This window comes from Triturus cristatus, chromosome 6 (genome assembly GCF_964204655.1).
Source record: "Triturus cristatus chromosome 6, aTriCri1.1, whole genome shotgun sequence".
Lineage (NCBI taxonomy): Eukaryota > Metazoa > Chordata > Amphibia > Caudata > Salamandridae > Triturus > Triturus cristatus.
In genome coordinates this window covers 883,628,058-883,644,211 of record NC_140589.1, presented here as the reverse complement: position 1 = coordinate 883,644,211, position 16,154 = coordinate 883,628,058, and the positions used below count along the sequence as shown (strand labels likewise).

At 46.0% G+C, this 16,154-nt stretch overlaps 16 non-coding genes across 16 annotated transcripts; 8 read left to right on the top strand and 8 right to left on the bottom strand.

The window, feature by feature from the left end:
* The first annotated feature begins 572 nt into the window (after positions 1–572).
* TRNAR-ACG (transfer RNA arginine (anticodon ACG)) lies at positions 573–645 on the top strand. Its single transcript has one exon. It is a non-coding gene; the product is annotated as a tRNA-Arg (tRNA).
* A 1,006-nt stretch (positions 646–1,651) lies between these two features.
* On the bottom strand, positions 1,652–1,758 carry LOC146819646 (U6 spliceosomal RNA). The gene has a single exon (XR_014964202.1). It is a non-coding gene; the product is annotated as a U6 spliceosomal RNA (small nuclear RNA).
* A 772-nt stretch (positions 1,759–2,530) lies between these two features.
* Positions 2,531–2,603, top strand: TRNAR-ACG (transfer RNA arginine (anticodon ACG)). The gene has a single exon. It is a non-coding gene; the product is annotated as a tRNA-Arg (tRNA).
* A 1,007-nt stretch (positions 2,604–3,610) lies between these two features.
* On the bottom strand, positions 3,611–3,717 carry LOC146819644 (U6 spliceosomal RNA). The gene has a single exon (XR_014964201.1). It is a non-coding gene; the product is annotated as a U6 spliceosomal RNA (small nuclear RNA).
* Positions 3,718–4,495: 778 nt separating this feature from the next.
* Positions 4,496–4,568, top strand: TRNAR-ACG (transfer RNA arginine (anticodon ACG)). Its single transcript has one exon. It is a non-coding gene; the product is annotated as a tRNA-Arg (tRNA).
* A 1,007-nt stretch (positions 4,569–5,575) lies between these two features.
* On the bottom strand, positions 5,576–5,682 carry LOC146819642 (U6 spliceosomal RNA). Its single transcript, XR_014964200.1, has one exon. It is a non-coding gene; the product is annotated as a U6 spliceosomal RNA (small nuclear RNA).
* A 772-nt stretch (positions 5,683–6,454) lies between these two features.
* On the top strand, positions 6,455–6,527 carry TRNAR-ACG (transfer RNA arginine (anticodon ACG)). The gene has a single exon. It is a non-coding gene; the product is annotated as a tRNA-Arg (tRNA).
* Positions 6,528–7,534: 1,007 nt separating this feature from the next.
* Positions 7,535–7,641, bottom strand: LOC146819640 (U6 spliceosomal RNA). Its single transcript, XR_014964445.1, has one exon. It is a non-coding gene; the product is annotated as a U6 spliceosomal RNA (small nuclear RNA).
* A 774-nt stretch (positions 7,642–8,415) lies between these two features.
* On the top strand, positions 8,416–8,488 carry TRNAR-ACG (transfer RNA arginine (anticodon ACG)). Its single transcript has one exon. It is a non-coding gene; the product is annotated as a tRNA-Arg (tRNA).
* A 1,007-nt stretch (positions 8,489–9,495) lies between these two features.
* On the bottom strand, positions 9,496–9,602 carry LOC146819638 (U6 spliceosomal RNA). Its single transcript, XR_014964199.1, has one exon. It is a non-coding gene; the product is annotated as a U6 spliceosomal RNA (small nuclear RNA).
* A 774-nt stretch (positions 9,603–10,376) lies between these two features.
* Positions 10,377–10,449, top strand: TRNAR-ACG (transfer RNA arginine (anticodon ACG)). The gene has a single exon. It is a non-coding gene; the product is annotated as a tRNA-Arg (tRNA).
* Positions 10,450–11,455: 1,006 nt separating this feature from the next.
* On the bottom strand, positions 11,456–11,562 carry LOC146819636 (U6 spliceosomal RNA). Its single transcript, XR_014964198.1, has one exon. It is a non-coding gene; the product is annotated as a U6 spliceosomal RNA (small nuclear RNA).
* Positions 11,563–12,334: 772 nt separating this feature from the next.
* On the top strand, positions 12,335–12,407 carry TRNAR-ACG (transfer RNA arginine (anticodon ACG)). The gene has a single exon. It is a non-coding gene; the product is annotated as a tRNA-Arg (tRNA).
* Positions 12,408–13,414: 1,007 nt separating this feature from the next.
* LOC146819634 (U6 spliceosomal RNA) lies at positions 13,415–13,521 on the bottom strand. Its single transcript, XR_014964197.1, has one exon. It is a non-coding gene; the product is annotated as a U6 spliceosomal RNA (small nuclear RNA).
* Positions 13,522–14,299: 778 nt separating this feature from the next.
* Positions 14,300–14,372, top strand: TRNAR-ACG (transfer RNA arginine (anticodon ACG)). The gene has a single exon. It is a non-coding gene; the product is annotated as a tRNA-Arg (tRNA).
* Positions 14,373–15,378: 1,006 nt separating this feature from the next.
* On the bottom strand, positions 15,379–15,485 carry LOC146819632 (U6 spliceosomal RNA). The gene has a single exon (XR_014964195.1). It is a non-coding gene; the product is annotated as a U6 spliceosomal RNA (small nuclear RNA).
* Between the last annotated feature and the right edge of the window lie 669 nt (positions 15,486–16,154).

Sequence of the window (16,154 nt, the reverse complement as noted above, 5' to 3'; positions counted from 1 at the left end):
GGTTGCAAAGGCTCATGGTTCAGGCTACTGACAAGGAACATTGTGACATCATGCTGCCTGTGGAACAGTGATATTAAAGGTGAGACAGCTGCACAGTAGGTTAGGTGAAGGGCTCTGAGAGGTGAAAGGCAGCATGCTTGGGTCCCTGGACAAGGTGAGCCTATGACAAGGTGTCTGAATTTTCGCCTGTATTGTAATATTAAACACTTTATTGTTGTACCCGCCTGCTGATTAAGGAGTCCTCAAGATCAGCTCCACACAGACGTGGAACTGATGATGTTAATGCAGAATATTTAAGAAACTGAGGCTGATCTAAAACATTTCCTTGGACCTAGGACCATTTCCCCTGACTTTTAGGTCCTTCGTCCTCCTAAAGTCCTTTGTATAAGTTAGGAACACCTGACAGAACAGAATTTCAGGAGGTCAGGTGGGTTTACTTGTGTCTTCTGGTTGTGAGCAGTAAACGTGGCTAAAAAGGTTGATGGAATAGTGTTTTAAAACACACACACACACACACACACACACACAACTTCTGGTCCTCTTAAGGACAAAAGTATGGGTAATCCTACATGGGGCCAGTGGCGCAATGGATAACGCGTCTGACTACGGATCAGAAGATTGTAGGTTCGACTCCTATCTGGCTCGAAAGGGTCATAGGTCCCTGTTTTATGGTATTCCTGTGGAATTCTTATTTACCTCAGACTTGTTGTAGGTTCAATCTTCTCGAGCAGGACTCATCCAGCAGTCGTTCCATGGTAGGGCTGCAGTAATAGGACCACGGCTAGTTAAAAGTTTCCCATTTGCTGCTGGATTCTATGTGAAGGCCGTCATGTGGTGTGCTGCTTTTGTATTTCAACATGGGTCTCTGAGTCTCTAAACTAGGAAAAAATCTTGTTGAGAAAAGTGTGTGTGAGAGGGTCTGTGGGTGCAGGCAGGTGTGTGCACTTGAGTGCTGACCCATTTACATGTGTGAGAGGGACAAGCAAATTGCCTGTGGGATGTAGGCCTACAACTGGAACCAAGCAGCCAGGCAGAACCACAGGTAAGGAGAGAGGAAGGCAGTTCATTATTAGAGCAGGATCATGAGCATCTTGCCCTGCTCCCTTCTGCCCGATCGGCCACGATCGGCCAAGACCTCTCTATTAGGGTGGAGGGTGAACATTTCTTGGACCTCAGAAACTGAGGGATGCAGCGCCGATATGTCCTCCAAGGGCCTAGAGGACCTGGTGCCCAATCATGCCTGGTGTTTTTCAGCTTACCCGACCAATCTGGTTGCAAGGCGGATTTTAACAGTACTGCTGAAAAGGGACTCCCAGACAGCCCTGAGGCCATCATTTGCATAGGCCCTCCCCTTCTCTTTCTCTTGCTTCCCACAAAGCAACGCATCGCTGGCAGCAGTATAGATTTGGGGGTTGTGAAGAATAATGACAGGGAGGCTGAAGAAGGGAAAGAAAAGTCCCAGAAGTCCTGCAGGCTTCCTTGCTAAATGCAGCTGGCCATAGAGTGCACCTTCATTACTGCGAGGTAAATACATTAAAAATGTTGAGGAGAGACAAATTGAAAAATAGATATTAGGAGGAAAGCACTGGAACCTGCTTTATTATTTCAATTAGTCTTGAAAACATAGAACATTTCTCTCCTGAAAGCTGGTAAAAATATGGAACGCTTCACGAATTTGCGTGTCATCCTTGCGCAGGGGCCATGCTAATCTTCTCTGTATCGTTCCAATTTTAGTATATGTGCCGCCGAAGCGAGCACACTTCATTGATGAACCTACAATGTTTATAAACTCTCTAAATCTACGGTCTCTAGACATAGGGTGGCCTGGCAGAGATGCTCGTATGGCCAGTAAGCATTCAAATCTGAGCCAATGGGCAAAAATGCATGAAGAGTAACAATCCATTATTCTTCACTGCATTTGTGGTCCAAGACTTCACCAATTGGAAGTATGTAGATTATGCCAGGGTTGCAAAGGCTCATGGTTCAGGCTACTGACAAGGAACATTGTGACATCATGCTGCCTGTGGAACAGTGATATTAAAGGTGAGACAGCTGCACAGTAGGTTAGGTGAAGGGCTCTGAGAGGTGAAAGGCAGCATGCTTGGGTCCCTGGACAAGGTGAGCCTATGACAAGGTGTCTGAATTTTCGCCTGTATTGTAATATTAAACACTTTATTGTTGTACCCGCCTGCTGATTAAGGAGTCCTCAAGATCAGCTCCACACAGACGTGGAACTGATGATGTTAATGCAGAATATTTAAGAAACTGAGGCTGATCTAAAACATTTCCTTGGACCTAGGACCATTTCCCCTGACTTTTAGGTCCTTCGTCCTCCTAAAGTCCTTTGTATAAGTTAGGAACACCTGACAGAACAGAATTTCAGGAGGTCAGGTGGGTTTACTTGTGTCTTCTGGTTGTGAGCAGTAAACGTGGCTAAAAAGGTTGATGGAATGGTGTTTTAAAACACACACACACACACACACACAACTTCTGGTCCTCTTAAGGACAAAAGTATGGGTAATCCTACATGGGGCCAGTGGCGCAATGGATAACGCGTCTGACTACGGATCAGAAGATTGTAGGTTCGACTCCTATCTGGCTCGAAAGGGACATAGGTCCCTGTTTTATGGTATTCCTGTGGAATTCTTATTTACCTCAGACTTGTTGTAGGTTCAATATTCTCGAGCAGGACTCATCCAGCAGTCGTTCCATGGTAGGGCTGCAGTAATAGGACCACGGCTAGTTAAAAGTTTCCCATTTGCTGCTGGATTCTATGTGAAGGCCGTCATGTGGTGTGCTGCTTTTGTATTTCAACATGGGTCTCTGAGTCTCTAAACTAGGAAAAAATCTTGTTGAGAAAAGTGTGTGTGAGAGGGTCTGTGGGTGCAGGCAGGTGTGTGCACTTGAGTGCTGACCCATTTACATGTGTGAGAGGGACAAGCAAATTGCCTGTGGGATGTAGGCCTACAACTGGAACCAAGCAGCCAGGCAGAACCACAGGTAAGGAGAGAGGAAGGCAGTTCATTATTAGAGCAGGATCATGAGCATCTTGCCCTGCTCCCTTCTGCCCCGATCGGCCACGATCGGCCAAGACCTCTCTATTAGGGTGGAGCGTGAACATTTCTTGGACCTCAGAAACTGAGGGATGCAGCGCCGATATGTCCTCCAAGGGCCTAGAGGACCTGGTGCCCAATCATGCCTGGTGTTTTTCAGCTTACCCGACCAATCTGGTTGCAAGGCGGATTTTAACAGTACTGCTGAAAAGGGACTCCCAGACAGCCCTGAGGCCATCATTTGCATAGGCCCTCCCCTTCTCTTTCTCTTGCTTCCCACAAAGCAACGCATCGCTGGCAGCAGTATAGATTTGGGGGTTGTGAAGAATAATGACAGGGAGGCTGAAGAAGGGAAAGAAAAGTCCCAGAAGTCCTGCAGGCTTCCTTGCTAAATGCAGCTGGCCATAGAGTGCACCTTCATTACTGCGAGGTAAATACATTAAAAATGTTGAGGAGAGACAAATTGAAAAATAGATATTAGGAGGAAAGCACTGGAACCTGCTTTATTATTTCAATTAGTCTTGAAAACATAGAACATTTCTCTCCTGAAAGCTGGTAAAAATATGGAACGCTTCACGAATTTGCGTGTCATCCTTGCGCAGGGGCCATGCTAATCTTCTCTGTATCGTTCCAATTTTAGTATATGTGCCGCCGAAGCGAGCACACTTCATTGATGAACCTACAATGTTTATAAACTCTCTAAATCTACGGTCTCTAGACATAGGGTGGCCTGGCAGAGATGCTCGTATGGCCAGTAAGCATTCAAATCTGAGCCAATGGGCAAAAATGCATGAAGAGTAACAATCCATTATTCTTCACTGCATTTGTGGTCCAAGACTTCACCAATTGGAAGTATGTAGATTATGCCAGGGTTGCAAAGGCTCATGGTTCAGGCTACTGACAAGGAACATTGTGACATCATGCTGCCTGTGGAACAGTGATATTAAAGGTGAGACAGCTGCACAGTAGGTTAGGTGAAGGGCTCTGAGAGGTGAAAGGCAGCATGCTTGGGTCCCTGGACAAGGTGAGCCTATGACAAGGTGTCTGAATTTTCGCCTGTATTGTAATATTAAACACTTTATTGTTGTACCCGCCTGCTGATTAAGGAGTCCTCAAGATCAGCTCCACACAGACGTGGAACTGATGATGTTAATGCAGAATATTTAAGAAACTGAGGCTGATCTAAAACATTTCCTTGGACCTAGGACCATTTCCCCTGACTTTTAGGTCCTTCGTCCTCCTAAAGTCCTTTGTATAAGTTAGGAACACCTGACAGAACAGAATTTCAGGAGGTCAGGTGGGTTTACTTGTGTCTTCTGGTTGTGAGCAGTAAACGTGGCTAAAAAGGTTGATGGAATGGTGTTTTAAAACACACACACACACACACACACACACACAACTTCTGGTCCTCTTAAGGACAAAAGTATGGGTAATCCTACATGGGGCCAGTGGCGCAATGGATAACGCGTCTGACTACGGATCAGAAGATTGTAGGTTCGACTCCTATCTGGCTCGAAAGGGTCATAGGTCCCTGTTTTATGGTATTCCTGTGGAATTCTTATTTACCTCAGACTTGTTGTAGGTTCAATATTCTCGAGCAGGACTCATCCAGCAGTCGTTCCATGGTAGGGCTGCAGTAATAGGACCACGGCTAGTTAAAAGTTTCCCATTTGCTGCTGGATTCTATGTGAAGGCCGTCATGTGGTGTGCTGCTTTTGTATTTCAAAATGGGTCTCTGAGTCTCTAAACTAGGAAAAAATCTTGTTGAGAAAAGTGTGTGTGAGAGGGTCTGTGGGTGCAGGCAGGTGTGTGCACTTGAGTGCTGACCCATTTACATGTGTGAGAGGGACAAGCAAATTGCCTGTGGGATGTAGGCCTACAACTGGAACCAAGCAGCCAGGCAGAACCACAGGTAAGGAGAGAGGAAGGCAGTTCATTATTAGAGCAGGATCATGAGCATCTTGCCCTGCTCCCTTCTGCCCCGATCGGCCACGATCGGCCAAGACCTCTCTATTAGGGTGGAGGGTGAACATTTCTTGGACCTCAGAAACTGAGGGATGCAGCGCCGATATGTCCTCCAAGGGCCTAGAGGACCTGGTGCCCAATCATGCCTGGTGTTTTTCAGCTTACCCGACCAATCTGGTTGCAAGGCGGATATTAACAGTACTGCTGAAAAGGGACTCCCAGACAGCCCTGAGGCCATCATTTGCATAGGCCCTCCCCTTCTCTTTCTCTTGCTTCCCACAAAGCAACGCATCGCTGGCAGCAGTATAGATTTGGGGGTTGTGAAGAATAATGACAGGGAGGCTGAAGAAGGGAAAGAAAAGTCCCAGAAGTCCTGCAGGCTTCCTTGCTAAATGCAGCTGGCCATAGAGTGCACCTTCATTACTGCGAGGTAAATACATTAAAAATGTTGAGGAGAGACAAATTGAAAAATAGATATTAGGAGGAAAGCACTGGAACCTGCTTTATTATTTCAATTAGTCTTGAAAACATAGAACATTTCTCTCCTGAAAGCTGGTAAAAATATGGAACGCTTCACGAATTTGCGTGTCATCCTTGCGCAGGGGCCATGCTAATCTTCTCTGTATCGTTCCAATTTTAGTATATGTGCCGCCGAAGCGAGCACACTTCATTGATGAACCTACAATGTTTATAAACTCTCTAAATCTACGGTCTCTAGACATAGGGTGGCCTGGCAGAGATGCTCGTATGGCCAGTAAGCATTCAAATCCGAGCCAATGGGCAAAAATGCATGAAGAGTAACAATCCATTATTCTTCACTGCATTTGTGGTCCAGGACTTCACCAATTGGAAGTATGTAGATTATGCCAGGGTTGCAAAGGCTCATGGTTCAGGCTACTGACAAGGAACATTGTGACATCATGCTGCCTGTGGAACAGTGATATTAAAGGTGAGACAGCTGCACAGTAGGTTAGGTGAAGGGCTCTGAGAGGTGAAAGGCAGCATGCTTGGGTCCCTGGACAAGGTGAGCCTATGACAAGGTGTCTGAATTTTCGCCTGTATTGTAATATTAAACACTTTATTGTTGTACCCGCCTGCTGATTAAGGAGTCCTCAAGATCAGCTCCACACAGACGTGGAACTGATGATGTTAATGCAGAATATTTAAGAAACTGAGGCTGATCTAAAACATTTCCTTGGACCTAGGACCATTTCCCCTGACTTTTAGGTCCTTCGTCCTCCTAAAGTCCTTTGTATAAGTTAGGAACACCTGACAGAACAGAATTTCAGGAGGTCAGGTGGGTTTACTTGTGTCTTCTGGTTGTGAGCAGTAAACGTGGCTAAAAAGGTTGATGGAATGGTGTTTTAAAACACACACACACACACACACACAACTTCTGGTCCTCTTAAGGACAAAAGTATGGGTAATCCTACATGGGGCCAGTGGCGCAATGGATAACGCATCTGACTACGGATCAGAAGATTGTAGGTTCGACTCCTATCTGGCTCGAAAGGGTCATAGGTCCCTGTTTTATGGTATTCCTGTGGAATTCTTATTTACCTCAGACTTGTTGTAGGTTCAATATTCTCGAGCAGGACTCATCCAGCAGTCGTTCCATGGTAGGGCTGCAGTAATAGGACCACGGCTAGTTAAAAGTTTCCCATTTGCTGCTGGATTCTATGTGAAGGCCGTCATGTGGTGTGCTGCTTTTGTATTTCAACATGGGTCTCTGAGTCTCTAAACTAGGAAAAAATCTTGTTGAGAAAAGTGTGTGTGAGAGGGTCTGTGGGTGCAGGCAGGTGTGTGCACTTGAGTGCTGACCCATTTACATGTGTGAGAGGGACAAGCAAATTGCCTGTGGGATGTAGGCCTACAACTGGAACCAAGCAGCCAGGCAGAACCACAGGTAAGGAGAGAGGAAGGCAGTTCATTATTAGAGCAGGATCATGAGCATCTTGCCCTGCTCCCTTCTGCCCCGATCGGCCACGATCGGCCAAGACCTCTCTATTAGGGTGGAGGGTGAACATTTCTTGGACCTCAGAAACTGAGGGATGCAGCGCCGATATGTCCTCCAAGGGCCTAGAGGACCTGGTGCCCAATCATGCCTGGTGTTTTTCAGCTTACCCGACCAATCTGGTTGCAAGGCGGATTTTAACAGTACTGCTGAAAAGGGACTCCCAGACAGCCCTGAGGCCATCATTTGCATAGGCCCTCCCCTTCTCTTTCTCTTGCTTCCCACAAAGCAACGCATCGCTGGCAGCAGTATAGATTTGGGGGTTGTGAAGAATAATGACAGGGAGGCTGAAGAAGGGAAAGAAAAGTCCCAGAAGTCCTGCAGGCTTCCTTGCTAAATGCAGCTGGCCATAGAGTGCACCTTCATTACTGCGAGGTAAATACATTAAAAATGTTGAGGAGAGACAAATTGAAAAATAGATATTAGGAGGAAAGCACTGGAACCTGCTTTATTATTTCAATTAGTCTTGAAAACATAGAACATTTCTCTCCTGAAAGCTGGTAAAAATATGGAACGCTTCACGAATTTGCGAGTCATCCTTGCGCAGGGGCCATGCTAATCTTCTCTGTATCGTTCCAATTTTAGTATATGTGCCGCCGAAGCGAGCACACTTCATTGATGAACCTACAATGTTTATAAACTCTCTAAATCTACGGTCTCTAGACATAGGGTGGCCTGGCAGAGATGCTCGTATGGCCAGTAAGCATTCAAATCTGAGCCAATGGGCAAAAATGCATGAAGAGTAACAATCCATTATTCTTCACTGCATTTGTGGTCCAAGACTTCACCAATTGGAAGTATGTAGATTATGCCAGGGTTGCAAAGGCTCATGGTTCAGGCTACTGACAAGGAACATTGTGACATCATGCTGCCTGTGGAACAGTGATATTAAAGGTGAGACAGCTGCACAGTAGGTTAGGTGAAGGGCTCTGAGAGGTGAAAGGCAGCATGCTTGGGTCCCTGGACAAGGTGAGCCTATGACAAGGTGTCTGAATTTTCGCCTGTATTGTAATATTAAACACTTTATTGTTGTACCCGCCTGCTGATTAAGGAGTCCTCAAGATCAGCTCCACACAGACGTGGAACTGATGATGTTAATGCAGAATATTTAAGAAACTGAGGCTGATCTAAAACATTTCCTTGGACCTAGGACCATTTCCCCTGACTTTTAGGTCCTTCGTCCTCCTAAAGTCCTTTGTATAAGTTAGGAACACCTGACAGAACAGAATTTCAGGAGGTCAGGTGGGTTTACTTGTGTCTTCTGGTTGTGAGCAGTAAACGTGGCTAAAAAGGTTGATGGAATGGTGTTTTAAAACACACACACACACACACACACACAACTTCTGGTCCTCTTAAGGACAAAAGTATGGGTAATCCTACATGGGGCCAGTGGCGCAATGGATAACGCGTCTGACTACGGATCAGAAGATTGTAGGTTCGACTCCTATCTGGCTCGAAAGGGTCATAGGTCCCTGTTTTATGGTATTCCTGTGGAATTCTTATTTACCTCAGACTTGTTGTAGGTTCAATCTTCTCGAGCAGGACTCATCCAGCAGTCGTTCCATGGTAGGGCTGCAGTAATAGGACCACGGCTAGTTAAAAGTTTCCCATTTGCTGCTGGATTCTATGTGAAGGCCGTCATGTGGTGTGCTGCTTTTGTATTTCAACATGGGTCTCTGAGTCTCTAAACTAGGAAAAAATCTTGTTGAGAAAAGTGTGTGTGAGAGGGTCTGTGGGTGCAGGCAGGTGTGTGCACTTGAGTGCTGACCCATTTACATGTGTGAGAGGGACAAGCAAATTGCCTGTGGGATGTAGGCCTACAACTGGAACCAAGCAGCCAGGCAGAACCACAGGTAAGGAGAGAGGAAGGCAGTTCATTATTAGAGCAGGATCATGAGCATCTTGCCCTGCTCCCTTCTGCCCCGATCGGCCACGATCGGCCAAGACCTCTCTATTAGGGTGGAGGGTGAACATTTCTTGGACCTCAGAAACTGAGGGATGCAGCGCCGATATGTCCTCCAAGGGCCTAGAGGACCTGGTGCCCAATCATGCCTGGTGTTTTTCAGCTTACCCGACCAATCTGGTTGCAAGGCGGATTTTAACAGTACTGCTGAAAAGGGACTCCCAGACAGCCCTGAGGCCATCATTTGCATAGGCCCTCCCCTTCTCTTTCTCTTGCTTCCCACAAAGCAACGCATCGCTGGCAGCAGTATAGATTTGGGGGTTGTGAAGAATAATGACAGGGAGGCTGAAGAAGGGAAAGAAAAGTCCCAGAAGTCCTGCAGGCTTCCTTGCTAAATGCAGCTGGCCATAGAGTGCACCTTCATTACTGCGAGGTAAATACATTAAAAATGTTGAGGAGAGACAAATTGAAAAATAGATATTAGGAGGAAAGCACTGGAACCTGCTTTATTATTTCAATTAGTCTTGAAAACATAGAACATTTCTCTCCTGAAAGCTGGTAAAAATATGGAACGCTTCACGAATTTGCGTGTCATCCTTGCGCAGGGGCCATGCTAATCTTCTCTGTATCGTTCCAATTTTAGTATATGTGCCGCCGAAGCGAGCACACTTCATTGATGAACCTACAATGTTTATAAACTCTCTAAATCTACGGTCTCTAGACATAGGGTGGCCTGGCAGAGATGCTCGTATGGCCAGTAAGCATTCAAATCTGAGCCAATGGGCAAAAATGCATGAAGAGTAACAATCCATTATTCTTCACTGCATTTGTGGTCCAAGACTTCACCAATTGGAAGTATGTAGATTATGCCAGGGTTGCAAAGGCTCATGGTTCAGGCTACTGACAAGGAACATTGTGACATCATGCTGCCTGTGGAACAGTGATATTAAAGGTGAGACAGCTGCACAGTAGGTTAGGTGAAGGGCTCTGAGAGGTGAAAGGCAGCATGCTTGGGTCCCTGGACAAGGTGAGCCTATGACAAGGTGTCTGAATTTTCGCCTGTATTGTAATATTAAACACTTTATTGTTGTACCCGCCTGCTGATTAAGGAGTCCTCAAGATCAGCTCCACACAGACGTGGAACTGATGATGTTAATGCAGAATATTTAAGAAACTGAGGCTGATCTAAAACATTTCCTTGGACCTAGGACCATTTCCCCTGACTTTTAGGTCCTTCGTCCTCCTAAAGTCCTTTGTATAAGTTAGGAACACCTGACAGAACAGAATTTCAGGAGGTCAGGTGGGTTTACTTGTGTCTTCTGGTTGTGAGCAGTAAACGTGGCTAAAAAGGTTGATGGAATGGTGTTTTAAAACACACACACACACACACACACACAACTTCTGGTCCTCTTAAGGACAAAAGTATGGGTAATCCTACATGGGGCCAGTGGCGCAATGGATAACGCGTCTGACTACGGATCAGAAGATTGTAGGTTCGACTCCTATCTGGCTCGAAAGGGTCATAGGTCCCTGTTTTATGGTATTCCTGTGGAATTCTTATTTACCTCAGACTTGTTGTAGGTTCAATCTTCTCGAGCAGGACTCATCCAGCAGTCGTTCCATGGTAGGGCTGCAGTAATAGGACCACGGCTAGTTAAAAGTTTCCCATTTGCTGCTGGATTCTATGTGAAGGCCGTCATGTGGTGTGCTGCTTTTGTATTTCAACATGGGTCTCTGAGTCTCTAAACTAGGAAAAAATCTTGTTGAGAAAAGTGTGTGTGAGAGGGTCTGTGGGTGCAGGCAGGTGTGTGCACTTGAGTGCTGACCCATTTACATGTGTGAGAGGGACAAGCAAATTGCCTGTGGGATGTAGGCCTACAACTGGAACCAAGCAGCCAGGCAGAACCACAGGTAAGGAGAGAGGAAGGCAGTTCATTATTAGAGCAGGATCATGAGCATCTTGCCCTGCTCCCTTCTGCCCGATCGGCCACGATCGGCCAAGACCTCTCTATTAGGGTGGAGGGTGAACATTTCTTGGACCTCAGAAACTGAGGGATGCAGCGCCGATATGTCCTCCAAGGGCCTAGAGGACCTGGTGCCCAATCATGCCTGGTGTTTTTCAGCTTACCCGACCAATCTGGTTGCAAGGCGGATTTTAACAGTACTGCTGAAAAGGGACTCCCAGACAGCCCTGAGGCCATCATTTGCATAGGCCCTCCCCTTCTCTTTCTCTTGCTTCCCACAAAGCAACGCATCGCTGGCAGCAGTATAGATTTGGGGGTTGTGAAGAATAATGACAGGGAGGCTGAAGAAGGGAAAGAAAAGTCCCAGAAGTCCTGCAGGCTTCCTTGCTAAATGCAGCTGGCCATAGAGTGCACCTTCATTACTGCGAGGTAAATACATTAAAAATGTTGAGGAGAGACAAATTGAAAAATAGATATTAGGAGGAAAGCACTGGAACCTGCTTTATTATTTCAATTAGTCTTGAAAACATAGAACATTTCTCTCCTGAAAGCTGGTAAAAATATGGAACGCTTCACGAATTTGCGTGTCATCCTTGCGCAGGGGCCATGCTAATCTTCTCTGTATCGTTCCAATTTTAGTATATGTGCCGCCGAAGCGAGCACACTTCATTGATGAACCTACAATGTTTATAAACTCTCTAAATCTACGGTCTCTAGACATAGGGTGGCCTGGCAGAGATGCTCGTATGGCCAGTAAGCATTCAAATCTGAGCCAATGGGCAAAAATGCATGAAGAGTAACAATCCATTATTCTTCACTGCATTTGTGGTCCAAGACTTCACCAATTGGAAGTATGTAGATTATGCCAGGGTTGCAAAGGCTCATGGTTCAGGCTACTGACAAGGAACATTGTGACATCATGCTGCCTGTGGAACAGTGATATTAAAGGTGAGACAGCTGCACAGTAGGTTAGGTGAAGGGCTCTGAGAGGTGAAAGGCAGCATGCTTGGGTCCCTGGACAAGGTGAGCCTATGACAAGGTGTCTGAATTTTCGCCTGTATTGTAATATTAAACACTTTATTGTTGTACCCGCCTGCTGATTAAGGAGTCCTCAAGATCAGCTCCACACAGACGTGGAACTGATGATGTTAATGCAGAATATTTAAGAAACTGAGGCTGATCTAAAACATTTCCTTGGACCTAGGACCATTTCCCCTGACTTTTAGGTCCTTCGTCCTCCTAAAGTCCTTTGTATAAGTTAGGAACACCTGACAGAACAGAATTTCAGGAGGTCAGGTGGGTTTACTTGTGTCTTCTGGTTGTGAGCAGTAAACGTGGCTAAAAAGGTTGATGGAATGGTGTTTTAAAACACACACACACACACACACACAACTTCTGGTCCTCTTAAGGACAAAAGTATGGGTAATCCTACATGGGGCCAGTGGCGCAATGGATAACGCGTCTGACTACGGATCAGAAGATTGTAGGTTCGACTCCTATCTGGCTCGAAAGGGTCATAGGTCCCTGTTTTATGGTATTCCTGTGGAATTCTTATTTACCTCAGACTTGTTGTAGGTTCAATCTTCTCGAGCAGGACTCATCCAGCAGTCGTTCCATGGTAGGGCTGCAGTAATAGGACCACGGCTAGTTAAAAGTTTCCCATTTGCTGCTGGATTCTATGTGAAGGCCGTCATGTGGTGTGCTGCTTTTGTATTTCAACATGGGTCTCTGAGTCTCTAAACTAGGAAAAAATCTTGTTGAGAAAAGTGTGTGTGAGAGGGTCTGTGGGTGCAGGCAGGTGTGTGCACTTGAGTGCTGACCCATTTACATGTGTGAGAGGGACAAGCAAATTGCCTGTGGGATGTAGGCCTACAACTGGAACCAAGCAGCCAGGCAGAACCACAGGTAAGGAGAGAGGAAGGCAGTTCATTATTAGAGCAGGATCATGAGCATCTTGCCCTGCTCCCTTCTGCCCCGATCGGCCACGATCGGCCAAGACCTCTCTATTAGGGTGGAGGGTGAACATTTCTTGGACCTCAGAAACTGAGGGATGCAGCGCCGATATGTCCTCCAAGGGCCTAGAGGACCTGGTGCCCAATCATGCCTGGTGTTTTTCAGCTTACCCGACCAATCTGGTTGCAAGGCGGATTTTAACAGTACTGCTGAAAAGGGACTCCCAGACAGCCCTGAGGCCATCATTTGCATAGGCCCTCCCCTTCTCTTTCTCTTGCTTCCCACAAAGCAACGCATCGCTGGCAGCAGTATAGATTTGGGGGTTGTGAAGAATAATGACAGGGAGGCTGAAGAAGGGAAAGAAAAGTCCCAGAAGTCCTGCAGGCTTCCTTGCTAAATGCAGCTGGCCATAGAGTGCACCTTCATTACTGCGAGGTAAATACATTAAAAATGTTGAGGAGAGACAAATTGAAAAATAGATATTAGGAGGAAAGCACTGGAACCTGCTTTATTATTTCAATTAGTCTTGAAAACATAGAACATTTCTCTCCTGAAAGCTGGTAAAAATATGGAACGCTTCACGAATTTGCGTGTCATCCTTGCGCAGGGGCCATGCTAATCTTCTCTGTATCGTTCCAATTTTAGTATATGTGCCGCCGAAGCGAGCACACTTCATTGATGAACCTACAATGTTTATAAACTCTCTAAATCTACGGTCTCTAGACATAGGGTGGCCTGGCAGAGATGCTCGTATGGCCAGTAAGCATTCAAATCTGAGCCAATGGGCAAAAATGCATGAAGAGTAACAATCCATTATTCTTCACTGCATTTGTGGTCCAAGACTTCACCAATTGGAAGTATGTAGATTATGCCAGGGTTGCAAAGGCTCATGGTTCAGGCTACTGACAAGGAACATTGTGACATCATGCTGCCTGTGGAACAGTGATATTAAAGGTGAGACAGCTGCACAGTAGGTTAGGTGAAGGGCTCTGAGAGGTGAAAGGCAGCATGCTTGGGTCCCTGGACAAGGTGAGCCTATGACAAGGTGTCTGAATTTTCGCCTGTATTGTAATATTAAACACTTTATTGTTGTACCCGCCTGCTGATTAAGGAGTCCTCAAGATCAGCTCCACACAGACGTGGAACTGATGATGTTAATGCAGAATATTTAAGAAACTGAGGCTGATCTAAAACATTTCCTTGGACCTAGGACCATTTCCCCTGACTTTTAGGTCCTTCGTCCTCCTAAAGTCCTTTGTATAAGTTAGGAACACCTGACAGAACAGAATTTCAGGAGGTCAGGTGGGTTTACTTGTGTCTTCTGGTTGTGAGCAGTAAACGTGGCTAAAAAGGTTGATGGAATAGTGTTTTAAAACACACACACACACACACACACACACACAACTTCTGGTCCTCTTAAGGACAAAAGTATGGGTAATCCTACATGGGGCCAGTGGCGCAATGGATAACGCGTCTGACTACGGATCAGAAGATTGTAGGTTCGACTCCTATCTGGCTCGAAAGGGTCATAGGTCCCTGTTTTATGGTATTCCTGTGGAATTCTTATTTACCTCAGACTTGTTGTAGGTTCAATCTTCTCGAGCAGGACTCATCCAGCAGTCGTTCCATGGTAGGGCTGCAGTAATAGGACCACGGCTAGTTAAAAGTTTCCCATTTGCTGCTGGATTCTATGTGAAGGCCGTCATGTGGTGTGCTGCTTTTGTATTTCAACATGGGTCTCTGAGTCTCTAAACTAGGAAAAAATCTTGTTGAGAAAAGTGTGTGTGAGAGGGTCTGTGGGTGCAGGCAGGTGTGTGCACTTGAGTGCTGACCCATTTACATGTGTGAGAGGGACAAGCAAATTGCCTGTGGGATGTAGGCCTACAACTGGAACCAAGCAGCCAGGCAGAACCACAGGTAAGGAGAGAGGAAGGCAGTTCATTATTAGAGCAGGATCATGAGCATCTTGCCCTGCTCCCTTCTGCCCGATCGGCCACGATCGGCCAAGACCTCTCTATTAGGGTGGAGGGTGAACATTTCTTGGACCTCAGAAACTGAGGGATGCAGCGCCGATATGTCCTCCAAGGGCCTAGAGGACCTGGTGCCCAATCATGCCTGGTGTTTTTCAGCTTACCCGACCAATCTGGTTGCAAGGCGGATTTTAACAGTACTGCTGAAAAGGGACTCCCAGACAGCCCTGAGGCCATCATTTGCATAGGCCCTCCCCTTCTCTTTCTCTTGCTTCCCACAAAGCAACGCATCGCTGGCAGCAGTATAGATTTGGGGGTTGTGAAGAATAATGACAGGGAGGCTGAAGAAGGGAAAGAAAAGTCCCAGAAGTCCTGCAGGCTTCCTTGCTAAATGCAGCTGGCCATAGAGTGCACCTTCATTACTGCGAGGTAAATACATTAAAAATGTTGAGGAGAGACAAATTGAAAAATAGATATTAGGAGGAAAGCACTGGAACCTGCTTTATTATTTCAATTAGTCTTGAAAACATAGAACATTTCTCTCCTGAAAGCTGGTAAAAATATGGAACGCTTCACGAATTTGCGTGTCATCCTTGCGCAGGGGCCATGCTAATCTTCTCTGTATCGTTCCAATTTTAGTATATGTGCCGCCGAAGCGAGCACACTTCATTGATGAACCTACAATGTTTATAAACTCTCTAAATCTACGGTCTCTAGACATAGGGTGGCCTGGCAGAGATGCTCGTATGGCCAGTAAGCATTCAAATCTGAGCCAATGGGCAAAAATGCATGAAGAGTAACAATCCATTATTCTTCACTGCATTTGTGGTCCAAGACTTCACCAATTGGAAGTATGTAGATTATGCCAGGGTTGCAAAGGCTCATGGTTCAGGCTACTGACAAGGAACATTGTGACATCATGCTGCCTGTGGAACAGTGATATTAAAGGTGAGACAGCTGCACAGTAGGTTAGGTGAAGGGCTCTGAGAGGTGAAAGGCAGCATGCTTGGGTCCCTGGACAAGGTGAGCCTATGACAAGGTGTCTGAATTTTCGCCTGTATTGTAATATTAAACACTTTATTGTTGTACCCGCCTGCTGATTAAGGAGTCCTCAAGATCAGCTCCACACAGACGTGGAACTGATGATGTTAATGCAGAATATTTAAGAAACTGAGGCTGATCTAAAACATTTCCTTGGACCTAGGACCATTTCCCCTGACTTTTAGGTCCTTCGTCCTCCTAAAGTCCTTTGTATAAGTTAGGAACACCTGACAGAACAGAATTTCAGGAGGTCAGGTGGGTTTACTTGTGTCTTCTGGTTGTGAGCAGTAA